The following is a 27589-nucleotide window of genomic DNA, read 5'->3' as shown; positions in this document are numbered from 1 at the left end:
GCAAATGGCGGCGGCTGTAGCCGCCGCCATTTGCGTATGCGGTTGTTGTTGTTGTTGTTTTTACCCAGAACCATCCACGGCCGGAAATCTGGCTGCGGACGGCTCTGGCCTGGGCCTGGCCAGCTGCTCCGCAGAGCTACCGTGGAGCACAGCCGGCAGTTCGAGGATTCCAGGGGGGAGGAACGGAACGCCTCCCCCCACCACCATAAACATAATCTGCAGAAAGGTAAGTGACTTTTGTACATCCCTAGGTAGATTAGCCTAAATGCAGCCATAAATGGCTGCATTTAAGCTAATCTACCAGCTTTACGGCCGCAAATGGTGCCCACTATGCCATTTGCGTCCGGAGACTCACTTACCCTATCCCAGCGATATGGCACGGCAATGGTGGCCGGCTGTTTCACCAGTGAAGCGGAGCTGGCAGCCGGCTCCGCAGGATTGCCACAGAGCAGAGCCAGCCCAGATAGATTCCGGGGGGAGAGATGGATCGCCTCCCTGCCCTGTGGACCCCCGCCGGACCCGGAGGTAAGGGTTTCATACATCCCTAAGCACACATCTTTTAGATCTTTTGCTCATAATGTTTAATGTTAGAGAAACAAATTTTCCAAATATTATGAAATCATCTTATATAAGAATACAGTAGTGTAAGGCTTATTACTAGAGATCTACTAGACAGAGTTTGATCATTTTTTAAAAAATACTGACGCTTGAGCAGTGTAGACATGCAGAAAATTTTGAAAGTTTGAAAAAGTTCAAGGCTTGAGCTTTAATAGCCAAACAGTATGTTTCTGAACCCTGGCCAGGAGCCCGAGGCAGTTGGGAAACTAGAGCTCCCACATAGCTCTGTGCTGCATAGGTGCACAGGGAGAAAAACACAAAGACAGGGACAGAGGGAGGCCCTTGGGATTGTGAGTCAGGCCCATTCTTGAAGTGGCCTTATTGGTGACAAGGATGGTGGTGGAGGTGGCAGTGAATGCTCTGAGGTGGCAGAGGAGGAAGTGGAAAAGAAGTAGCCCTAGGAAAAGCCAGGTTTTAAAATGTGGGGGAAGAGGGAAGGAGGTGGGCTTGAGGCCTGAGGAGAAGAAGTGAATATCAGCAGCAACAGGTGTGACAAAGTGAGGGCCAAATGTCCTTGGTTGTGTTGAAGGAAAGTAACCTCCATGCAGCTTCTGGAGGACTGACATCACTGGAGATAAGGAACAATACATTTTACCCATGGACTACTAGTGCCCATGGCGACATGCGCTTTACACTAGTTAGTTATGAATTTATTAATTGCAGCAAAAAATGTAGGGGTAAGATACTGGGGGAAAGACCCATTCTCCTATATAAAGATAATGGTTAATAAAATATTTAGACCTTGCAGAAATGAACAAGTTCATAGAGGTTCATAGGAAAGAAAACACACAAATATCATGTATATGGTCTTATATTATTGCACACCAGAATGTATTTTGCAGTCATATAAGACTGGGTCATAGTCTATTTTTGTAGTTGTTATATGCATAATCAATGTATCACAGCATTGTACTACTTTGTACTACTATGGGGAGGGGCAGAATAATAGCACCACAGACACAAAGAGTCTTGCCACATGTAGCTTACAGAGCACCTAATTTCCATAGTCAGTGATCACATGCTTTGGAGAATTAACTTTCCCAGGATCCTTGTTGCCTAGGGCACTGCCATTGCAGCATTCTAGACTCCAGGAAGAAATGGAGCGCTTGCAGACAGGTCTTTCTGTCACCACAGCTGCCAGCAGGTAAATTTGGAGGGATGAGAAGAGAAGGGGGTGGGTGCAGTGGCAGGGATGTGATAGCACCAGGATGAACTCAGTACAAACCAGGTCTTAAACTGAGTGGGATTTGTATTGTTGCCATTAGGCGCCTTCCCCTGCCCCAGTTTGAGCCCTTCCATTAGGAGCCCTTCCCTGCCCCACATGTGTTGCCAATATGAGCCCTTCCTGGCCCCAGTTTTGACCTTCAGAGCCATCATTAGCAGAAGATTCTCAAAGTTTGCCACAGAAGCCTCAAGTCAAGCTACCAAGGGTTTGAATCTCTCCACCAAGGAGCTTCAATGAGCCAAGAGACATATCTGCAAAAGATTCTAGAACAGAGGTGTTGAGCTTTAGGCCTTCAGGCCAAATCTGTTCCACCTGAGGTCCCAATCCTGCTCTCCAGGGTTGCCCAGATGTCCCTGCCCCCTTCCCTAGCCCCACCGCCTTTCTCCCAACCATCAATCATTTTGTGGTTCCCCAGCTTTTGTGCACTTCTTCTCCCATTCTAAAAGGTTGAAATGCCTCTGCTCAAGCTTAGTTCCTGGCAGTAAGAGCTTTAAGCTAAAATATGCTGGGATTTTTGTTATTTTGGCCCTGCCCCTTTTGCCTTTGGCCCCACCCACCACTGGAATGCGGCCCCCAAGAGCGTCTCTGAAATTGAATTCTGCCTTCAGGCTGAAAGAGGTCCAACATCCCAGTTCAAGGGCATAAATGGGATTGTTCCATTATCGTTCAGAATTCTCACTCACTACAATTCCAAGGAAAAGAGCCAAATGCCTCATGGATCAGCATATCCAGGGCAAAATTCACAACTCTAGCCATCTTGTGTAGTACAATTTATCATGCAATTCAGAAGCAACACAAATGGCCCCATCTTGCTGGTGAATTTTGCATGGACTACAGACAGAAAAGCTCATGACAGGATGGCCAGCAACCATAGTGAACTGATGCTTAAGATACAGAAAAGGGAAATCGGGTCATAAGTGTATGTGTGAGAACATGCCATTGGTGGCTATGTCCTCAAAGAAGGGATTATATCAAAGGTCTTATGGATAGATTTTGGGGATTGGTTAGCCATGAGATAAAGATATGGCCAAAATTGAGATTAAAATATGGTTACTTAAAATATGGCATATGGCACAAATGGAAAAATGAACTGAGTATATTAAAATTAGAGATGGAAAGAAGAATTTTACAAGAATATAAACTCTATGAAGACAACATCTAATATTTTTGTATTTCTCTGTCTTTTTTAAACAACACTGGCCTTGGTGCATTTCCTTTATTCAAAAAGAAATGATTATCTTTAAAAAAAAACTCATCTCTCAGGCATCAATTAATTGGCATATTTGTCTCCTGTCCCCTTTGCCTTCCTCACTGACTGTTCTTTTGGCTTAACCCCTTCACCAATGACTTAGTTAAACGCTAGATTGAATTTCACCATTTCCATTTGAACTAGCTTTCTAGTAGTTCACTGAAGGGTTTATAGTGATCATGAGTGACCAAAGTGCTTGGGTGTGTGTACTCGGGTCAGTGTACAGAATGATGCCTTTGTGGTGGGGGTTTGGATCTTTCTAAAATAAAACAGCTGCATAAGAAATGGTCAAGGCACTGAAGGCAATATGATAGCTGCTATTAAACCCCACTTTGAAATGCTTCCTTTAGCTTTGATGATGTTTTCATCTCAAAAGTTGCAATTGATTTCCCCCACTCCTGACCTTAACTCAACCTCACAAAACATGGCTTAACTTCTAGCCAGCTCAAAGGGGACAAAGGTTTTTGTTTGTATGTTGGTTTAAAAGTAAAGTTTGTAGCAGGGGAGGAATTAAAAAAAAACTGTAATGGTTTTAAGTTTTGGAAACCATGGGATTGTCCATATCCATGTTATCTTTTCCATCAGTTCATTGAGATTGGAATTAGTTATAAGAGGACAAGACTTAGAAAAAGGGTGGTCTAGTTTGATTTTACAATCTCTCCTTCTCCTGCTCACATGCTTGAAAGACACCACTCCCTTATTAAGAGGGTAATGTGTGAACCAGCCCAATGCTAGAGGAATACTCATGTTAATCTCCCACAAAGTACCCTTGTCCCTATACTATTGTATGACCTGGTGAATGGGCCTTATCAATGGGTCCTGATGAGCTTGTGAAAGGTATTTACATCCTTCTGTCAGGATGGGGGCTAAATTCAATCAAGCAAAGACAGTTGCAAGGAACATAGTGGCCTGGTTCTCACATAACGAGAAGCCGCTGTGGGTGAATTTCCTTGCAGGGATTCTCATTGTGGTGGCTGCCATTTTGAATATTCAGGGCATAGTAGCTTCTCGTTACATGCAAACCCAGCAAGGGTGGGTTGTTGGGGTGGTTGACAAGCCACCCACAACCCTAAAACAGCCCATAGGTCCTGGGTGGCTTGTCAAGCAGCCCAACAACCCATCCTTTCTGAGTTTGCACATAACAACAAGCTATGGTGTGTCCCCGCCCCTGACCACATCTCAAATATTCAAAATGGTGGCTACAGCCGCAATAAAAAACCCCATGGGGAAATTCACCCACAGTAGCTTCTCATTACATGTGAACCAAGTGAGTGACTTCAAAAGTAGGGGAGAGAAGGAACTGGTGTGTGTGTGTGTGTGACATTGCATTCCAGGCAGTGCAAATGATGGGAAGCTGAAGAGAAAGATTTGCACCTCTGTGAGTAGTATAGAGGAGTTTAAAAAAAAAAGTTTTAAAAACGAAGTTTAAAAAAATCAAAAGGAAAAAATACTCATAAAGCTAAGTAAAGTAAACAGCACCAAAAAAGGGGGGGGGCAAAAATCTTGATAAAATACCCCACACACACTATCCAAAGAAATCAGTAAAGGATCAGTCCCTGTTTTCACAGGGGGGGGGATATTTTGGGGAAATGGAGAGGGAGATTATGGTCCAAGAGAACAAAATTTAGCCAGAGAGAATGCAACCACATTTGGCTATGGACACACTCGCTTTTCTCACATGGATCCTGAAAGGGCAGGACACCCCACTGCGGCCCCTGACCTGAAAAAGGTTGTACAGCCCTGCCCTAAATGAACATGCACTTCTGTTACAAGTTCAAAGGATAACAGAAGTCTGAGTGGGTTGAAATAAGGTTAAGTAACTTGGCCAGATCTTGACTTGCCTCTCTTTCATCTCAAGACAAGCGATTACGGTGGATGACACCCATAGTTCCAAAAACAATCATGATGAGTAACCTAAACATTAAGTAGATGGATGTGGCTGAAAAATCTTGGAATTTCATGTTCATACAGACTGTTTATTTTTTCAGGATAATAGGACATGGTTAACAACTCAAACGTAGCAAGCTTCAAATGTTAGTTATACATACAAGCCAGATAATCACACCTACATATAAGCATTGTTAATTAGTTCAGTGGTGGTTGGGGGGGGGTAGGAGGGGTAGATAATTTCCCTGAACTGTACTATGAAAAAATTAAAACCTAGTCAGTGTTAGCTGGGAGGGAAATACGGGGGGCTATCACAAGGTAAAAATCCAATGACCCAGCTAGAGTTAGTATGGACTAAATCCCATTGAAAGCAATGGTGTTTAAAATTAGTTGTGAGTCATTTCTTTGATTAGCTTCAATGGGACATAGTCATGACTAACTTTAGTTGCATCAGAGCCCCATAATGACTGAACAATACTTTTGATTAGCTAGTAGCTGTAGATATGCCCCACTAAAATGTAATGAAAAGCAAGATAAGACTTCAGGAAAGTCTTCTAAAGGGAAGGCCCATAGCTCAGTGGTAGAACAGATGCTTGGCAGGCAGAAGGTCCCAGGTTCAGTCCTTGGCATCTCCAGGTAGGGCTGGGAAAAAACATGCCTGGAATCCTGGACAGCTGCCGCTGGTCAATGTCGACAACACTGAGCTAGATGGACCAACAATCTGACTCACGATAAGGCAGCTTCCTATGTTCCTATGTTCTAATGAAAGGGACTGAATAACATGAGTAATATAGGGATCTAAAACTGGAGGCCCGAACTGGAGGCCCCCTTAAAGAATATCGGCCCCCTGAAGGAGTGCCCCATAGAAATCAGGAAAGAGAATGGGGCACCACCCTTCATCTTCTTCTCAGTGTAGTCTTGCTATAAAACAAGTTGCTGATCAGGAAACTAAAAACAATATAAATTATTGTGTGTGCACTACAAAACCATTGAACATACAATATTTTAGAAATTATTTTTAGGTTGGTGAAAATTGATGTCTTAGTAGGCAGCTTTCCCATGTCTAGTAACTCAGAAAAGATTGCATTGTTAATTACAAAATGCACTCCTTGGCATTCAGGTTCAGTGAGGCTTTATTATTATGAGATTATTATGAGATCTGATAAACTATTTCAATCTTCTCTTATAAACACTTTATTAAACATCACACCATCTCAAACCTGTACAACAAACACAGCCACATTTCAACATCATAAAATGAAGCATTCTTCGAGACTACAAAGGGTAATAACCATAATATAAACAAGATAAGCTTTAGATAAACAGCACTGGGCGCACTGAGCTCAAAAGTGCAGAAAAGCAAAGAAGGAGTTGTTGACAGTTTCACTGCATTATTTGTACTGGCTTAATGGCACTGTTTTGATTGCAATACTTTCTGAAAGAACTTCTTCACCTATTTCAATAGAAGGAAACCTCCTAGAATTTGTTCCTGTGATTAGAACGATTCCACGTAGAAATTTTCTTCCTTTCTTTATACTTAATTTCAGAATAATTATTAATTATGTGATTTGCCCTTAGGTGCAGGATTTCCATTTTCAGACAAAGTTGGTGCAGGGCCCCCAATCTGGATCAGTACCCTATGCAGGTTTAGGAAAGCTTCCTCCCAACTATGGTCCTGATCTGGATTGGAACCCAAATGCCTCCAATTTGCATGAGGAAAAAATTTGCTTCATTCTTATTTGCTTCAGTTGGAGCTTTCCCATCCCACCCCGCACATGCAAATTGTAGCCACAGGGTGGGAAGGAAAAGACTAAAGCCCCCCCCCCACTCCACATTAGGGTCCTAATCCAGGCCTGGGCCCCTTATGTTGGCTATATCTGAATGAAAAACCCTGTATTCAAGGACAAAAGAGTGATTAAAGTAATATATAGTTTGGCCCTTACTAGATAAATCAGGGCACAATCCTATGCATGTTTAGATAGAACAAAGTCCTACAACTCCCAGCATCCCCCATCCAGGGAGTTGTAGGACTTTTTTCTGTCTAAACATGCATAAGATTGCACCCTTGATTGATTTGGCAGGGGTGGGAAACTTCTTGTCCCCCAGAAGTTATTGGACATCATATAACTCCCACCTTCCTGGACCATGCTAGCTGGGGCTGATGGGAGTTGGAGTCCAACATCAACTGGAAAGCCACAGGTTCCCCACATCGGATCTGTGGAGATCTGTGGAGAAGATCTCCTAACTATTGGGGAGCTATCAAAAAGGCTTTTTGTATACATTTGATGTCTGAGGTGGCATACAAATGACATTATTCAAAGGTGGAACATGCCGTCACAAAGAGGATGTTCTGGATAGCATGTCACATGAGAAAGTTGGTGCGGGGATCTCAACAAGCTAAAGTGGCCATCTGTCATGATCCCGAAGCAGCAGCCAGGATTCCGAGATGGAGGAGCAGGAATATGCTCAGGAAGACCAGCAGTACAAACTGTGCAGGTGCTGAAACCACATACAGGCCCCAACACCAGTCCTGAGTTACAGCCTGTCAGCCAGATTCCTCTGAATCAGACCCTCGGAGATGGCATCCCCTGAGGAACCACTGCCCTTTACATCAGGGTCCTCATGCTCACCAGCGCATTACAAGCCAGTGCAGGTAACACACAAGCTGGAAAGCGACTGAGAGCTGGCAGAGTTGTTGTTGTTGTTCAGTCGTTCAGTCGTGTCCGACTCTTCGTGACCCCATGGACCAGAGCACGCCAGGCCTTCCTGTCCTGCGCTCTCTCCCGGAGCGTGCTCAAGTTCATATTCATTGCATCCGTGATGCTATCTAGCCATCTCATCCTCTGCCGTCCCCTTCTCCTTTGGCCTTCAGTCTTTCCCAGCATCAGGGTCTTTTCCAGGGAGTTTTCTCTTCGCATTAGGTGGCCAAAATATTGGAGCTTCAGCTTCAGTATCTGTCCTTCCAATGAGCACTCAGGGTTGATTTCCTTTAGGATGGACTGATTTGACCTCCTTGCAGTCCAGGGGACTCGTAAGAGTCTTCTCCAGCACCACAGTTCGAAAGCATCAATTCTTCGGCGCTCAGCCTTCCTTACAGTCCAGCTCTCACAGCCATACATTACTACTGGGAAAACCATAGCTTTGATTAGACGGACCTTTGTCGGCAAGGTGATGTCTCTGCTTCTTACTATGCTGTCTAGGTTTGCCATAGCTTTCCTCCCAAGGAGCAAGCGTCTTTTTATTTCATGGCTACAGTCACCGTCTGCGGTGATCTTGGAGCCCAAGAAAGTAAAATCTGTCACTGCTTCCATTTCTTCCCCTTCTATATGCCAGGAAGTGATAGGGCCAGATGACATGATCTTAGTTTTTTTAATGTTGAGTTTCAAACCAGCTTTTGCACTCTCCTCTTTCACCCTCAACAAGAGGCTCTTGAGATCCTCTTCGCTTTCTGCCATTAGGGTGGTATCGTCTGCATATCGGAGGTTGTTGATAATTCTCCCGGCAATCTTAATTCCGACCTCTGATTCATCCAACCCGGCATTTCTCATGATGTACTCTGCATATAAGTTAAATAAGCAGGGTGACAATATGCAGCCTTGTCGTACTCCTTTCCCAATTTTGAACCAATCGGTTGTTCCATGTCTGGTTCTTACTGTTGCTTCTTGACCCTCGTACAGGTTTCTCAGGAGACAGGTAAGGTGGTCTGGTACTCCCATCACTTTAAGAATTTGCCACAGTTTGTTGTGATCCACACAATCAAAGGCTTTAGCGTAGTCAATGAAGCAGAAATAGATGTTTTTCTGGAATTCTCTTGCTTTCTCCATGATGCAGCGAATGTTGGCGATTTGATCTCTAGTTCCTCTGCCTCTTCGAAACCCAGCTTGTACTTCCGGTAGTTCTCGGTCTGCATACTGCTGAAGCCTAGCTTGTAGGATTTTGAGCATCACCTTGCTGGCATGTGAAATGAGCGCAATTGTGCGGTAGTTTGAACACTCTTTGGCATTGCCCTTCTTTGGAATTGGAATGTAAACTGACCTTTTCCAGTCTTGTGGCCACTGTTGAGTGTTCCAGATTTGTTGGCATATTGAATGCAGCACTTTAACAGCATCATCTTTTAGGATTTTAAATAGCTCGGCTGGAATACTGTCATCTCCGCTAGCTTTGTTGTTACTAATGCTTCCTAAGGCCCACTTGACTTCACTCTCTAGGATATCCGGCTCAAGTTCAGTGACCGCAGAGTCTGTGACTGGCAGAGTGCTAAGTATCAAACCAGAGAACTACCTAGGGCCAGTGCAAGACCACCCGCCACCTAAGGCAGGAGGCTGTACCACTGCCCTCTCTTCTTGTCACCCCTGCCAGAACACAACAACAGTGGTGGCATACATGGCCCCCTCCTCTTCCCTTCCTTCCCTCCCCACCCTGACAATGGCAGTGGTGGCTGCCCTCCTCTTTCCTTCCCTCTCCTCACCACAGCCCTCTCTTTTGTCCCCCCACCACCACAGCAGCTGTACCCTCCCACCCCTTCTGCCCTTCCCCTCAGCTGCTATCCTCTCCTCCCTCCCCCACCATGACATCATGATAGCAGCCTGACCCAGCCTGGCACTCCTCCTACCTTTCCTGACAATGGCAGATTATCGTCATCATCATCACCACCCTCCTCTCCCCCTTCTCCCACAACAATTGTGGTGACAGTGACCACCAGCACCTCTTCTGTTCCCCCCTGTGGCGCTGCTGTGCTGGAGTCCTCTCCTCTGAAAGGATGAGGGGTCCTTTCTCAGAATGAGGCATTGGCAGTGAGGGGTCACAGAAGGAGAACAGCCAGCACAGCTTCTGGGAGTGCTGGGTGGGGCATGCAGTTTTCCTGGGGGAAGAATCCACTGACCTTCGGGATCTACCACCCGAGGCAGTGGCTTCACCCCACTTCATGGAAGAGCTCTCCACACTTCAGGAGCAGGACAAAGCCTGGCAGGCATAGTCTGAGTCAAGAGGAATAAAAGACCTCAGCTGAGCTTCAGAGCTTGTTGGAGCAAGTGGTCTTCTTGGAGCTATCCAAGGTCCTGCTGCTGCTGCCTGAATGAGCCACCAGTGGGTGTCTGTTGTGCCCCATAGGTCCCTTCTCATAGGACAGGACACCATCTTTCAAAACCTGGCCAAAGAAGTAGCTGACAAGCAGAGGTCTTTTGGAAAGGCCTGTAAACCTGTGAGAGAAAAGAAGATGGGTTGCTTTATATTATTTACTGACCTGTTTTTTGGCTAAGAGTGGGCAACTGCCTAAAATGGTTCTAGAAGGCTCAGCCAATGAAATGTTCTGCAGCCATGACCATCCTTTGGAATAACTCTAGAAGCTATGAACATATTTCAACACTTTTGGTCTGAATTGTTAAACATCTTCAGAATTAGCCACTTATTTAAGTGTTGAGTGTGTGTGTGTGTGTGTGTGTGTGTGTAGGATATAAATAAAAGTAATAATCATAGTAATGAGCAAGCCCCTTTTGAATATAATTGCCCAATTCTGCATTCAATGAACAAGAATAATGGGTCTAGAAACACTTGACTTGGGTAGAGGGGATGGTGCTCAAAATGACAGCTCCCATGATATTCAGGCAGAGCTATGCAAGCATCTTACATTTCTTCTTCATTGTTTTATTGCTTATTTATAGTCTAATCTCCTTCTTCTCTTTTAAAGCCTAACATCCACACTATAAAACTATACAGAGTGGGTCTAACATATCCACAGTATCTCTCAGACACCTGGCACTATCTTTGCTTTTCTCAATATATCTTTAGACAGAATGAATTACTGTTTGTTATTATAGAGGGCAAGAAGGGTAAAGGGGTATGGGATTGATTTGGTGCTGGTTTTGTTTTAAATTGCTACTGGTACAAACTTTGGAATTGTTCCTTGTCACATTCATAAGTGCTGAAATAATCCTGAATTAATTTCCATGTAACGATTATATGCAATTTGATTCTATTTTTAAAATGTGTATTGCTTAACTTTAGTTATTCCCTCACCTTTTTCCTCCTTCCTGCCCCTTCCATATGTTCTTTTACTGGCTGAGAAGATGCAAACTTGAAGAGGATATACTCATGACTCAAAGTTCAGGGATATCACTCATCTTCTGCAGTTTCTGTAATACAGGTCTAGTCATCTTTGGTTTAGCATATCTACTCCTATGCATGTTTCGTGGAATTTCAGAAGTATTAGTGGCTCCAACAAACATTCCCAGGTTCTTACAATATTCAATAAATGGCATGCAGAGATTCTATTTTTGCAGGAAACTCACACAGAGACACCCACATCAGACTATAGACATATGATTTATGCTAACAGGAATTCACCAAGACTCCGAGGTATGGCTATACATAAGAATTTAGTAAAGCAGGAATTGGCTGAGGAACAATTGAACAAGGAATTCAATGTCATTGAAACAGAAGAAACATTCCAAAATTTAAAAATACCAACTGGAAGGAAACTTATAATACTAGTGGATTTATGTATGCACCTAATGAAAGGTTGGATCCAGACTTAGTCATACTTAGAAAAGACCCATTGAAATCAATGGGACTTAAAGTATGCCTACATTCAGATCCAACACATTGACATTTTGGACTTTTTCCATGAAGTTTTTCATGTTGCAATTGACAAGGGGCCACTTACATATGACTTCCAAGAGACTGTAATGAGGTACTTTCCATTCTTGGAAAATAATCTGCTAAAAACAGAGAAGGGATTTTAGGATACATGGAAGACTAAATATGTATGGTATATGGGGTATATTGCACCTTGAAAAGCAAGATTATACTTTTATTTCTTCTCTTTGTTAAGAACAGCTTTAGATTAGATTGTATATTATTTATCATCAAGCTAATTTCTTCAGTCTGACAAGACTCCTAACAGGCCTTACTATTACCATAGACCATGGGTACCAGTCCTCTAAAAAATACCTTTATCAACTTTATATAAAAACTACCATGGCACTATAACAGTTTCACATGAGAAATGTGTGGCTCCAATGAAGGCTGAAACTGGGGTTTACATATTTGTAATCACATAACAAGGGTTCTTGCTGTGGGACTATTAAAACCATTTAAAGGGGGGAAATCAATGTTGGAGGGTGGCTAAACACTATTTGTAACACTAATTTGGATGGGCAAGGTGCCTAGAGAATTAAGTAGTTGAGCCCATACTTCCAGATCGTTCAAAGCCTTTAATTTGGTGGATATTTGATGCATTTCTAATTTGGAAGTTTGGAACTTCCTTTTCACACCATTTCAAGTTCTATTCCCATATTGATTGTATTTTAATATCTATATAGTAATCACAAGTTACTGGGAACTTGCATATTGGTGCCATAACAGTTTCAGATCGCATTCCTATTTGCAAAATGTTAAAGGAAAACAGTAAATACTCCCCCATGTGGTGCCTTACTCCTATTCTCTAACAGACAAATCTCTGTTGACAAACATAGTGAGGAGATCTAAGAATACTTCCAAACTGACAACAGTGATATGATGCCAAAAAAACATTATTATGAGATGCTCTGAAGGCAGTTATGCAGGAGTAATGCATTTGTGAGCTTAATGCTGTCAAACAAATAAACAGAACGAAAAGGCACAGGAGACATATACGCAGCTGGGGGATCCTAAATTTGCAACTCTGTCATTGATTTTTATACTTGGAAACAGGGATGTTGAAACAGTGGATCAGTATGAAAACAGAAAAAGGATTTAAATCTAACACTGTGTCCAGAATATTCCTCTAGTCACTCCTGAAGTTCTCCTCAATAATCAATAATCCACTTTTAAAAACAACTTTGCAGATGTTGAATAGGTTGGGCAAAAAGCTGGTGCCAAGAATTACAATAGCGGAGATCCTTAATACTTTACACACATACACACACACACACACACCTGCATTTGATCTGTATTCAATCACTTTACATTCACAGTGCAATCCTACTTAAAAATAATCCCTATTGAGTTCAATGGAGTCACTGTTTATAGGATTGCAGCTCTAGCATGCTATATACATAGATGAACAAGTGAATCACTCTTCATTCTTCCTCATCTCTCTCTTTCTTTTGTTCCATGGATGAGTTTCCTTTTACAATCTTTTCACAGAAACAGTACTTTAAAAATGACAATTTAAACCTTTTTTGAACAGCTGTGCTGAAGCATCAAAATACATTGAAATTCAGAGGCATCCCCCCCTTTTTATACTCAGATTGAAAGCATAATATTAGGCCATGTTAAACACTCCCCAATGCCTCCAAAATCCTCAGACAGAACAACAACAAACAGGGAAATGCAAGGAGGAGGAGGTAAGCCTATGGTGATCACTTTAGGGGTGCTAACCTTGACCTGCTGTTTGTTTGTTTATTACATTTCTATAATATCCACTAGCCAAAGCATTTCATAACTCTATAAAATTAAGAGAGGCACCTGATCATCAAACACATGAAAACAAACATGTGAAAAGATATACTGAGGTAGATAGGAATGACTAATGGATGGATTTTGCTCATGTGCAGGTTCTGGGTGCTCTCACCATATTTGAAATCAGGAAGAAGTTTTTCCCCAGATTGAAGTGACAATGACATGGAATTTTTGTGAACTGCCCAGAGAGCTTCAGCTATGAGGCAGTATAGAAATATAATAAATGAATGAATGATGAATGAGGGGGGTGTCTAACAGGAATCTGCACCTCCAAGCCTATGCAGGATCCCCTTTGTTGTCTGTTTCAGAGATAGAGCTCCCCCACTCACCTGATTAATAATAACTCTTAGCCTGACATGTGAAAATCTGGGTTTATAGGCTGCATTTATGGAGAAGGACACACCCCTTTCCCAGAGATTCCTCTCGATTTCATTTAGAGTCCTTAAAAACCAGGTTAGTGTGTATACCAAGCAGACCAGCATGTGAATAAGACGAACCTGAGGCCAGGCAAAAAGACTGAAATCAACTCCACCTTCCAACTGAGCATATTTATTTAAGAACCAAGCAAAGAATAGTTCATAAGTGGTTGGTTACTTTTAAAATAACATGAAACACAGAATTAGCTAACTAAAACCTAATTAGCAGTATCCTAACAATAAGTCACCAAAATAACTTGGGTGGGGTGGGGAAGCTCCTGGGTTTTTGCACCCTACCACTGAACAGTTTAATCTTGACTCTTTGCCAGCCACTCAAAGACAAAGGAACATTTCACACCCACATGCACAAAGTATTTCTATGGGGAGTGGGCAGCTTCAGAAAGGGACTGGAAATCCAAACTAGCCAATCAGTGCCTGGGACATCCTAATCATGTGTCCTCCAGGTGACTTTTGCATATACCCATTTAACACAAAACTGAATCCCTGGGCAGGGGGAGTGGAGCCTGTGGTGCAGAATAATACAGATTTTGATTTCTAAAGATGCCTAGGCATGTCCTTTATTCAGCCACATGTCTAGAAGTGGAGGAAGGTTGGGTTCATCACATAAGATGGTTCACCACCAAAGGCTAATGGATTTTCCAGCTGATATGGCTGTTGCTCTTGTTGAAACCCTGGTCAATCTGTGGAATGAAGAAATGACCTGGGGGTTGACACAATTGCTCCTGAGTGTCCTTCCTGCAGTAGAGCTCATATGGTATACTCTAGAGCCGAGAGCAATGAAATAAAATAGGCTTGAATGCAGATGGAGAAAAACTCCTAGTAGATGTAATCAAATACTGGTGCATGCCTATGGTCAGGTATATTCAGGGGCAGTGAGGGTGGCAAAGAAACAACATCTCACTGCCTCTGTTCCTCTGAATCCTTGATCTGCCACCCAGGTGAGCTTTTCAAGGTCATCATCCAGGGCCTATTACATGCTGGCCCTAAGGAAACTGTAGATCCATCTGAGGCTCACTGTAACACATTTGCTAGACACTTCCAAGATAAGATCTCTTGCATCCACCAGGACTTAGACTTCAGTGATACAGCAGGTGAATCAGGTGAGGTGCCCAGAGCACAGCCTGGTCCAGTTTTCCTGGATGATTTTCAGTTAGTACAAAGTGTCGGGAAGTCATGTTTTTTCCCATCAGAGTATCTCAGTTTCAACAGTTCGATGGACATATAAAAAGGAAAGGTTCCTCCTGTGCAAGCACCGGGTCATTACTGACCCCTAGAGGGACGCCGCTTGCACTGGCGTTTTCATGGCAGACTATAGCGGGGTGATTTGCCATTGCCTTCCCCAGTCGTGACTACCTTTCCCCCAGCAAGCTGGGTACTCATTTTACCGACCTTGGAAGGATAGAAGGCTGAGTCGACCTGAGCCGGCTACCCGAGACCCGGCTTGCGCTGGGATCAAACTCAGGTCGTGGGGAGAGTTTCGGTTGCAATACTGCCGCTTACCACTCTGCGCCACACAAGGCTCCTATGGACACATAAGTGCCCCCCAAATAAGGGAGTTACAAACAGGAGATCTAGTGTTGTCATAAACATTGTTTATTTATTTGATTTATATCCCACCCTTCCTCAGAAAAAGCCCAGGGTGGACAACAACCTACACAAAACACAGTACACTACATAAACAACATTAATCTAATCATTCTAAAAGCACACATATATAATAAAATACCATACAATAATCAACACAATCAATATTGTCTGTTCTAGTAGAGTAGTTGCTTCCTGCCCAAAGCATACAGTCTGATATTCACAAAGCAACACTCTCTGAGAATCCCATTACCTACAAAGGTATTAGGAAAGTGATCCCAGCTGAAAGCATTTATCCAATTCCAATTGTTGTTTGGACAACTGAACCATTAAAGAGGGCTGCATCGCTCCCCTTGCTACTGTTTTAAAGAATGTAATTGCTGTTTAGAGTCAAACCTTGCTTTGTGAAGAGCTGATCATAATTGTGAAGATTATTGCCACATTCATATCTAAAATTATACTTATGTGACTGAAACTTATAGGAATGAATATCCAACATAGAATGGTTACAAAACTTTTTTGGTTACTTTGGGATAAGGGTTTATGTCTGTGGGAGTTTAAGTGTGTGTGTGTAAAGCCACCAGACTAAGCTTACATGACAATACTTGGAAGGAAGTTCCATTGAAACCCAAGGTACTTTTTCACCCAATTTGAATGATTATATTGCAGATAAATAAAGTAGGATATGCAGGAGGGGGTTCCTTACACACACAGCCTTCCCTACTCCCATCACAGTGCATAGCAATCAAACCAAGAAGACTCCGAATAATCATAGTCTCCCATTTCTTCTAAATCAGGAAACTATGTTTACCAGGTTTGGAACAAGTCAGGATCTTAAACCATGGTTTTAAATTAGTTTAAGATCCTGGTTTGAAATTAGTTTAAGATCCTGCACCAGTAATCATCATTTCCTGGTTCAGAGGAAATGGGAAACTCTGGTTAACTAGAGACATCCTGGCTTGATTGCATGAAGGGAGAACAGAAGAAGCTATGTTTGCCAGCAAAATACTCATGCATATGATTGTTTGAATGAGGCCCATGTGCTTAGAACCTAAGTGCTTATCCCACTGAGCTCCATGTGACCTGCCCTTTAACAGCCCAATCCTATGCATGCATCCCACTGAGATCAATTGGATTTGCTCCCATGTAAGTGTATATAGGATTGCAGTGTAATTCTAAATAAAAGAAGTCAAACTGTGATCTTTATTTTTCTGGCATGACTCTTTAATGTGACAGGGAGAAATTCAGCAAGTGAAGGTTTCCCCAGCACTGCATCACTCTGTCAAGAAAGCCTTGTTGTCATGAAACTTCTAAGTGTGCCAGAAAACAGTGCTGAGACCTGTATTGAGGTAATATTTGAAAGACTTCTAAGTGTTGGCTTCCTGCCCATAGTCATGTGCGACTGCTACTAAATGCAGGATTCAGCTTTATGCAAAAGTTACATTTTGTGCATGGCGCTGGTTGCAACAGTAAGCTAATGTACACAGCCTTTTCAGTTAACTGCCACATGCCTAGATGATTATGTGGGTCAGACCTATGTATGTTTAGGATGTAAACCAGGGGTTTCAGCCTGATGGCCAAATTCAATTTTGGAGACACTCTTGGAGACCACATTCTAGTGGTGGATGGGGCCTAAGGCAAAAGGACTGGGGCCAAAATACTAAAAAGACCAGCATATTTGAGCTTGAAGTGCTTGCTGCCCATAACTGAGTCTTAGGAGAGGCATTTCAACCTTTTGGAAGGGAGGGGGGAGACAGCAAAAGCCGGGAAATCACCAAAGAAGTAGTGGTTGGGGGGAAGGGGTGTGGCTGTTGGAAGAACCCTGGAGGGCCAGATTAGAACCCCAGGTACACCATATTTGGCCCACAGACCTGAGGTTCAGCACCCCTGAGCTAAATAATGTTGTTTAAAATCAAGGGGTGTTCCCACAACAATGGAAGGAGAAGCAAATGGAGGAATACTGGATTTTTTAACAGTAACCAGCTTTGCTGCACTTTGGTCCATGCAGGGCTCCACGAACAGGTTCTCCACACCAGTAAAAATCACTTCACAGAACATACTTCCAGGTAGGGGTTGGAGTGAATGTCATCTGACTAGCAGGAGCTGCTCAACCAATAAGAGAGGCTTCCCCGCCCTCCTTTCCCCTGAAAGTCGAGATGCACCTACATTTTGGGAGCAAGCCTCACTGAGCACAATGGGAGTTACTTCTGAATAGACACACATATGCTTGTGCTGGGAAAGGGGGAGATGGGAAACCAGCCCCCATTTTAACCCGCAGGATCTCTATAACGAAGGTGTGAAGAAGTTGCTTCCTAAGGCAATAAAGGGACTTTGTGCTTTAAATTGTGCCATTTCAATTTAGGGGGATCTCTGTTAAATTCTGAGGTGGGCATCCAGGGAACAAACCTCATTGAGCACAATGAGAGTTATTTCTGAGGAGACAAATTGGTTTGTGCAGGGACAGGAAACACACAGGAAACACCCCTTGACCGGGGTCATGGTGAAAGGCACACCCCTGGGCAGGGCTAGCATACCAGAGGTCAATGTGGGGGTTGGGGCACACAGCAACTATACTGGGGACAACCCAACTTAAGGAAAAGAATTGGATTTTAAGCAGTCTCAGGAAATCTGGTTTTTCCCTGATAAGCTCCGGGGTGACTGCTGGATGGCCACAATGTCATATATCCCTAACCTCCAAACGCAGACAGCTTGGAGTAAATCACTCATGGAGACACCACACAGGCTGTAAGCTACTCTGAGACCAAATCTGCCATTCTTCAGCACTTTGTGAGGCATACCATTTTGAGTTTCCAATTAAAATGGAATATTTGGATCTAAGCCATTGATGTTCCATACTACCAAGTGTATTACATCTAGGTAGCCTTGCTTCAATGGATCAGGCTGCTTTGCAGTTTAACTGGTCACGTTCCTGTGTATTTGTATTGGCCACTAGCTATAACAAAATGTGATTTTATGAGTAAAATTGAGGAACAGCAGATATAACAACTGATGTTGTTAGAATCAAAGTTTACAACCAGCACAAGAAAAAAAAAATCTCCTTACCAGAGAGCAGACTTTATGCCAGGGGGGTAGCTGCATCAGTGTGTTGCAGCAAAAACAATAAAGGGTCTTGTGGTACCTGAAAGACCAACAAGTTTATTGTGGCATAAACATTCATGGACTAGAATTTTCTATGCGTCATTGTACAGTGAAATCGCAGCCAGCCAGGTAACAATCAAGCATATTAATATTACAGTAGTTCTCTTGCTGTTTTGCTAAGGCTGAAGCAAAAAGTATCAATTTGCAAACAGGAAATCCTTCTTTCCCCAGTTTCTCCGGTGATCATAGCTGAGGAAAAAGCTTATTCCAGCCAGTGATCACAGCCTAGTAGCTGAGGAAAAAGCTTATTCTAGCCTTCCCCAATCTGGTGCCCTCCAGATGTGTTGGACTACAACTCCCAGCATGCCGCACTCAACATGATTTGTTGGGAGTGCTGGGAGTTGTAGTCTAACACATCTGGGCACCAGGTCAGAGAAGGTTGACTGACTTATTCACCTGGTGTCAGATACTGAGCAAAAAGTATAGTGTAGAATTCTCTCAGTTATCCCCTCTCTACATATACAGTGCCATAAATGAAAGCGAATATTTCTATTTCACCCATTTAAGATGGGAGGCAGGGGGGCACTGAAGCTAGTTCAAATCAGATCATTTTGAGGCCACATTGAAACTTGATCATAACATACCAAGGGTCCTTCCTAGAGTTGCCAATATAGACAAATCAAGTTGGATATGTGCATTTCTCAATTTGTTTTTAAATTCCAGGTTTGCAAACAGACATTCTGGTTCCAGAAAAATAATTTCCAGGAGGGAGGGGGGGATGACTTTGTATATTTTGTACTAACGTCTGAAACCAGGACATTTGTTTAATAGACTGACTCTGAATTCTTTCCCCCTTTAAAGAGATTTTGTTGAAGTCTATGCTCAGACATGTTCATTAATTTATCCTAATAGCTGAAAGATACAGTCAAATCTCATTTCCACAGGAAATATTCCAGTTACAGATCTTAGCCATGCCAGAGCTCTTTGTGGGCACCTAATACATTTTTAAATCTTTTTCTCTCTAAAGAACAAATCCAAATCAGATGACCCATAGTGCCGCCATATTTCCACCTCATATAGGATCTGGGGAAACAATTTGGCCTCTAAGATTTTTCTAAAATGAGGAAACTTGCTTGTCCCTCTGAGTCCCCCAAAACATCAGAACACCTGGATTTGATGGCTCTATAATTTAAATGATGCATAGATAGGGGCACATTTAAATGTATGCTGTTTGAAAGTAAGTGTCTTGGTGAAAAAGCAAAAGTAAATTTATTCCCGCAATCATTTCAGTCATTGAAAATTTCAGATTACTGGCTTTGAAAGATAACTATAATGAAAGTCTCAAGTGGCCTTTATCATTGGATTTGTTATCATAATTGATTATTGTTGTTGCTGGTTTAAGTTGCCTTGGTTGCTTAGACAAAAAGGGGGTATATAAAGAAACGATGATTCAAGGCTAGTTTTACACACGTTAAGGGACTTGTTTCAGACTTCGTGTGCCAAGTTGTGAACTAAAAGACAGTAAAACTGCAGTCAGCTAACTTCTTGCCGGGGAATAAACCCAGACCAATTTGTGGGACAACAGCATTAGGAAGTAGCTTTGGGATTGGCGTGTTACTGGTTTATATTGATGTGTATCCCTCTTTATTAAGCCTCCGTTGAGTTCCACAGTTCTATCTGCTAAACGTATCAGCTTTTTAAAGGATGGGGGGAATCCTCTTCAAAAATACAGTCTTCTCCCACCCCAACTATATTCTGCAATGTACTCATACAGGCCCTCAGTTTCACTGCCTACACCCATTCCTGGAAAGAACGTGTCCTAGAAATGCCAGGGTACTTTTTTCGATTCTCCAAATGTTCTCCACATGTTTCCACTCACGTTATTTCTGTCCATCCTCTTACCGCTGAGATGCTGACACAAGGATCTGATTAAAAAGGGTGAGTGTGTCTCCTTGGCAGATGGAACACACACGGCAGGCCTAACCAGAGCAGTGGACAAAGCCTGGAAGCCGAGCCTGAGATAGGTGGGGGATTCTTGGGGTCCATGTTAGACTTGGGCCTGAGTGGGAGTGCTCAACAGGGTAGGCAAGAGGAGTGGAAGCCCATAGTGATGACCATGATGTATGCACAGCCCATGACAATTCTCTTTCCCAGGGCCCAACATTTCTCTCAAAGGCCCTTCTGGTTCTTAAGCACCATTGCTCTGCCTTCTCCTTTCTCATTATAAACTCAGATCTCTCAGCTTTGCCAGCTTTGAATGGGAGATGTGCAATTTTAGGTTGGTTTTAAAAAAAACCCTTTGAAATCTGATCTCTGCATTTTGCCTTTGTTCTGATCTGATTCATAATTTCACTGAGGCTTCCTAAGCAATGTCATTGGCAGATCCAAGAGCCCAGCTTGGTAGATCAAGGTCAAAAAAATAAAAAGCATGAATTAGAAGGCATCACAATTCAGCTCTTTGCTAGCTAAATTACTTGCATTGTACAACATAACGCAGCTTCTTGAATGTGGATTAGGTATTTAGATCTGAAACGCTGCTAATCCCACTGAGCAACCTATTCTCGTACAGTCCAATCCTATGCATGTTCATTCAGAAGTACATCCTACTGAGTTCAATCGGATTTGCTCCCATGTAAGTCTATATTGGATACACTCCCAGGCAGGTTCAAGAGCTGAGCTTAATCAATTAGCCTACACACAGGGAACTAGCTACATGGCACATTGCCTGTTTTCTTTCTTTTAAAAGTTTTTTTGAGGGCCTTCTCTGTGGCAGCACCCAAGCTATGGAACTCCTTGCCCCAAGAGATTTGCCTTGCTTCTTCACTGATGGCTTTTCATTGCCAGTTAAAATACCGTTTTGCAGGAAAACATTTGGTATGCCTTCTGCTTCAGCAGTAGTCTCCATTTTGTGTCTCAATGTGCTCTGCTGATGTTCTGCATGTTTAAGTTATATGTAATGGTGTCCATGTATTTTATTTGCATTGTTTTCAAAGATGATGAGTTGCCATGTACTAGTGGTGGTGCCATCAAGACAAGATTTGGGGGGTCCAAATCAAGAAGTCCAAAGCCTAAGGTCACTTACCACATGCTGAATAAATGACCTTAGGCTGCACTCCTATACCCACTTACCTGGGAGCAAGCCCCAATTCACTCAGTGGAACTTACTTCTGAGTAGACATGCATAGGACTGCACTGTTAGGGAGTAATACATATTACTCTCCAAAACAGGAGGCTCATAACTTAAGTCCAGAGTCTAAAATTACCTAACTGCACTACTACTTGTTGTTGTTGTTGTTCAGTCGTTCAGTCATGTCCGACTCTTCATGACCCCATGGACCATAGCACGCCAGGCCTTCCTGTCCTGTGCTCTCTCCCAGAGTGTGCTCAAGTCCATATCGGTGATGCTATCTAGCCATCTCATCCTCTGCCGTCCCCTTCTCCTTTTGCCTTCAATCTTTCCCAGCATCAGGGTCTTTTCCAGAGAGTTTTCTCTTCGCATTAGGTGGCCACAATATTTGAGCTTCAGCTTCAGTATCTGTCCTTTCAATGAGCACTCAGGGTTGATTTCCTTTAGGGTGGACTGATGTGACCTCCTTGCAGTCCAGGGGACTCGTAAGAGTCTTCTCCAGCAAAACAGTTCGAAAGCATCAATTCTTCGGCGCTCAGCCTTCCGTATAGTCCAGCTCTCACAGCCATGCATTACTACTGGGAAAACCATAGCTTTGATTATATGAATCTTTGTTGACAAGGTGATGTCTCTGCTTCTTACTATGCTGTCTAGGTTTGCCATAGCTTTCCTCCCAAGGAGCAAGCATCTTTTAATTTTATGGCTACAGTCACCGTCTGTGGTGATCTTGGAGCCCAAGAAAATAAAATCTGTCACAGCTTCCATTTCTTCCCCTTCTGTATGCCAGGAAGTGATGGGGCCAGATGCCATGATTTTAGTTTTTTTAATGTTGAGTTTCAAACCAGCTTTTGCATTCTCCTCTTTCACCCTCAACAAGAGGCTCTTGAGATCCTCTTCGCTTTCTGCCATTAGGGTGGTATCGTCTGGGTATCTGTGGTTGTTGATAATTCTCCCGGCAATCTTAATTCTGACCTGTGATTCATCCAACCCAGCGTTTCTCATGATGTACTCTGCATATAAATTAAATAAGCAGGGCGACAATATGCAGCCTTGTCGTACTCCTTTCTCAATTTTGAACCAATCGGTTGTTCCATGTCTGGTTCTTACTGTTGCTTCTTGACCCTCGTACAGGTTTCTCAGGAGACAGGTAAGGTGGTCTGGTACTCCCATATCTTTCAGAATTTGCCACAGTTTGTTGTGATCCACACAATCAAAGGCCTTAGCATAGTCAATGAAGCAGAAATAGACATTTTTCTGGAATTCTCTTGCTTTCTCCATGATCCAGCGAATGTTGGCGATTTGATCTCTAGTTCCTCTGCCTCTTCGAAACCCCGCTTGTACTTCCGGTAGTTCTTGGTTCACATACCGCTGAAGCCTAGCTTGTAGGATTTTGAGCATCACCTTGCTGGCATTTGAAATGAGTGCAATTGTACAGTAGTTTGAACACTCTTTGGCATTGCCCTTCATTGGAATTGGAATTGGAATGTAAACTGACCTTTTCCAGTCTTGTGGCCACTGTTGAGTGTTCCAAATTTGTTGGCATATTGAGTGCAGTACTTTAACAGCATTATCTTTTAGGATCTTAAATAGCTCAGCTGGAATACTGTCCTCTCTGCTAGCTTTGTTGTTAGTAATGCTTCCTAAGGCTCACTTGACTTCACTGTCTAGGATGTCCAGCTCAAGTTCAGTGACCGCACTATCATGGCTATCAGGGACATTCAGATCTTTCCTGTATAGTTCTTCTGTTCTGTGTATTCTTTCCACCTCTTCTTAATCTCCTCTGCTTCTGTTAGGTCCCTTCCTTCATTGTCCTTTATCATGCCTGTCTTTGCACAAAACATTCCCTTGATATCTCCGATTTTCTTGAAGAGATCTCTAGTCTTTCCCATTCTATTGTTTTCCTCAATTTCTTTGCATTGTTCATTTAAGAAGGCCTTCTTGTCTCTCCTTGCTATTCTCACTACTTGTTAGGTCAGGTAAATAAACACACAAAATAAATAAATAGAATGCCCTTGAGAAAGTGCAAAGTGCATGGCCTTAAACCACTAAGGATGTAATCCTATGCATGTTTAGACAGAAGAAAGTCCTACAACTCCCAGTATTCCCCAGCCATGGCTTGCTGGGAATTCTGGGAGCTGTAGGAATTTTTTCCCCCTTCTAAACATGCATAGGATTGTGCCCTAAGGGATAGTCACTCCTAGACATTTGGGATAAGGAGCAAGGGATTCCAAGTTATACAGGCTTAAGCCTGAGCCTTTTGCACTTTAGAAATTAAGCACACATTAGGGCCAAAGGGATCTTAGTTACACCTAGGTTCTAAAACAGAGACAGTCACTCTGGCACCCTGATGTTTTGGACTACAGCTCCCACAATCCCTGAGCTTTGGCCATGCCAGCTGGGGCTTATGGGAGATGTAGTCCAAAACACCTGGAAGGCACCAAGTTGCCTTACAAGATCCCTCGTAACCCCATCTTAACTAAGTTTACTCACAAGTCAGCTCCACTCTTCAAAGCACAGAGCGTACTGACAAGCTAGCATGGAATATTGTCTTACAGTGCAATCCTGTGCATGTTTACTCAGAAGTAAGTCCCACTATGTTCAATGGGCCTTACTCCCAGGGAACTCTGCAGAGGATTGCATCCGTAGTAGCACAATAAGGAACGGCTCCATTTAGACCCCTTGGAAAGGGTGTTTTAAAACCGGATTGCCATGGGAGAGGAGCAACCAGAGCTCAGAGGGCAAAGTAGCCACCAGCCAAAGTAATTACAAAGCAAACAAAAAGTGAAACACTGGGTTGGTCTTGCCAGTGACAAGATTCTCGCTTTTTCTTCGAAGCCCATTTGTTTGTGTAGCTATATTTAACGGCACTTGATTGAGGAAATGTTGAAAATAGCACTTAGGGCTTCCCTAATGAGACCTCTAGAGGAAAGCAGTGGCATTCCGGGGGCTCAGAAAGAATGGAAGGAGGAGGTATGGAACGGGCGGGACAAGGAGCCCTTAACCCTTTCCAGGGAGAAAGGTTTTCATGCACTGCAGGAGAAGGGTCCTTGCGGAATATGGGGCTACCCACAGTACTTCATCATCTCCATAACAGTAAATACAGCACAGCTTAGAAAATTCACCTTTGGATTTTATTGCTGTTGTGTTTGTGTATGTGGAGATGGCGTGGGGAGACAGAGTTGAGATGGCTGCTTTACAACCAGCTGTTGCTGTTTATTCTCTCGCGTCACAACTGTGACAGCACTCTGAGCCAGAATTAATTCACCTAGAAAAACCGCAACCCTGTGGTTCTTTTGTAACGATCACTAATGTGGTTTGGAATCCACCATCTACCAATAAGAAGCGGAGAGGTATCTGCTGTTTAACTTCCCTTTAACCCATCCTGATTGTGAATACAACACGAGACCGTCAAGTTACAAAACAGCACACTGCGTTGTTGTCAAGGGACCCTTTGCCTCCAGACATCTCATCTTTGAAAAAAAATTATCCCTAGCTCTTTTCTTTATCATTCTTTCTCTCCAGCTTAATATATCAGCCTTCCCCAACCTGGTACCCTGCAGATATATTGGACTACAATGCCCATCATCACAAAGTGAGTTGTTGTCCAACACATCTGCAGGGTACCAGGTTGGGGAAGGGTGTTCTGTATTCCTTCATTCCTTTTACCCTGCTTCATTGGAAGGATCCTGCCATCACTGTCTCATCTGAAAGAATGATTCATTCCCTGTTTTCTCGCTCTTCTTCATCAATAATACACTCATTATATTTATTTTTCTCATCATCCAATTGCCCTGTTCTTCGTTTTAGTCTGACATCTTGTCAAACTAAAACGAAGAACAGGGAAACTGTTAAAGATTCCTCTGTCTTGGGCACTTCATTTCAAAGCCAAAGTATCTCACACTGTTGTTCAATTTTATAACATGTAAGTAATTAGAAAATAGTCTGGGCAGCAAAGAACCCAGATTTATGTAAATTATACTCCTGGTCCTAAACAAATTTACACAGAAGTAATCCCACTGAAACCAAACAAGATTCAAATTTAGCTCTAGAGATTGATATTTCCATACAGAAACTGCATTATCAAATGTTCAAAACATGAAAGTTCAATAAATAATAGAATGCAGCTGTATTTGAAACAATAAGGCACCTCCATTGCAATCAATTAAGTCTTTATGATAAAAATTGCTACCGATAAAACTAGGTGCTTAGATTTCAACAGCACAATCCCATGTCTACTCAGAAGTAAATACCATCGAGTTCAATTACTCCAGGATATAGGACTGCAGCCATTGTATTCAAGGAGGACTTACTCCCTTTTAAGTGTGTATAGGATTACAATGTTAGACTTTCAGCATTAAGCTTGCTTTAGGCCACTGTTAAAAAGTCAGACTAAGGGTGCGCTACTATACACACTTACCTGACAGTAAGTACTATTGAGTTCAATGGGGCTTATGTCTGAGTAGACAAATATAGGATTGTGCTGCAGATATATGCACTTTTTTGTATTTTTATAGTTCAGACACAAAGACTATGCCTGATTTCACGTTGGATACTTAAATTATGAGTTATGTTCCCCCTCCTGGTTTCCTAATTAATTACTGCAAATACAAAATCTACAATAGGTAGAATATATGCTCAGTTTAAAGGTGTTTTCACACAGGAGGCTTAAGAGGTTCTTGCTTCAATCAAGTTGTATTGGAAAAACAGAAGATTCTGGGTTAAGTTTTCATTGCAAATGCCTCTCACTCTCATTAGCAGCCAACTTTTGGTTCACTCAAGATGCCATCTGAATAGTGATGCCCATGCATGTGCCAGCTGTGGCTATCCCATTTGCACATTTGCCATTATGTTCATAGACACAGCACATGCATTTATATTGTGTCCGGAAGAATGTTCAACCAGCTCCACAGACACATTCGGGGCTGAAAAGCCTTCTCTGCAATTGTTTGTGTACAATACTAATCAATACTGTGTGTCTAGTAGATCCCGGTCCACCAGACCCTGCTCAGCCACCCAGTTAGGTAAGTTGCCTGAGAATATTTCAAACTGTGAAGACTGCTGGGGGGATTAACAGGTCCTTGAAAGCAAAGGCCAGCTTCTCATTCCATGCGCGCCTAGATAATGTGAGGGCATGGAAGAACAGGAGATCTGGCTGAGGATCAGAACAAACATGACTTTAAATGTGTGTCTAGCACAGGGATAGGCAACCTGGTGCCCTCCGGATGTTTTGAACTACAACTCCCATCATTCCTGGCCAATGACCAGGGGTTATGGGAGCTGTAGTCCAACATATAGAGAGGACACCAGGTTGCATGCCCAAGGTCTAGCATCTACATCTAGCAAGCAAAGGGGGAGAGTAAACCAGTCTGGATTGGGACCCTAGCATGGGGGGGGGGTCATATAGATCTTTTAAGATCTGGGGAGGGCCTCCTGCACCTACTTTAGAGTAAAAATGAAAAGGTGACATAGTTGCTAGACACACAATTAAAGTAGTGTCTGTTTTGGCCCTCAGAGGGCTTGGTGGGCGGGCCTTGGAGGAGAATGGGGATGGGAGGAGGCAGGTTCTGGTGAAGCTGCTTGCTGATCCTCCCCATATTCCCTAGAATAATTCCTCCAGACAAAAGCAGAGCTTCAACTGACCCTCCCTCTGGGACTGTTTGGAATGCCTTGGAATATGTAACAACCTCCAGAGGGGTAGTCATTCTGTTAGCAGCAGCAAAATCAACAAAGAGTCTTGGGTCACTTTAAAGTAGCCTCCCCCGACTTGGTACCTTTCAGATGTGACTGGGAGCTGCTGGGAGTTGCAGTCCAACATATCTGGAGGGCACCAAGTTGGAAGGCTGCCTTAAACAGATTTCCAGTGCAATCCTGTATTCAGAAGTGCTATTGAATTCAAAGGGTTTGCTCCCAGGTAAGTGGGTAAA

This window comes from Heloderma suspectum, chromosome 5 (genome assembly GCF_057233095.1).
Source record: "Heloderma suspectum isolate Gila_16-S chromosome 5, 16-S_ref, whole genome shotgun sequence".
NCBI classification, from domain to species: domain Eukaryota; kingdom Metazoa; phylum Chordata; class Lepidosauria; order Squamata; family Helodermatidae; genus Heloderma; species Heloderma suspectum.
This window is presented reverse-complemented; position numbering follows the sequence as displayed.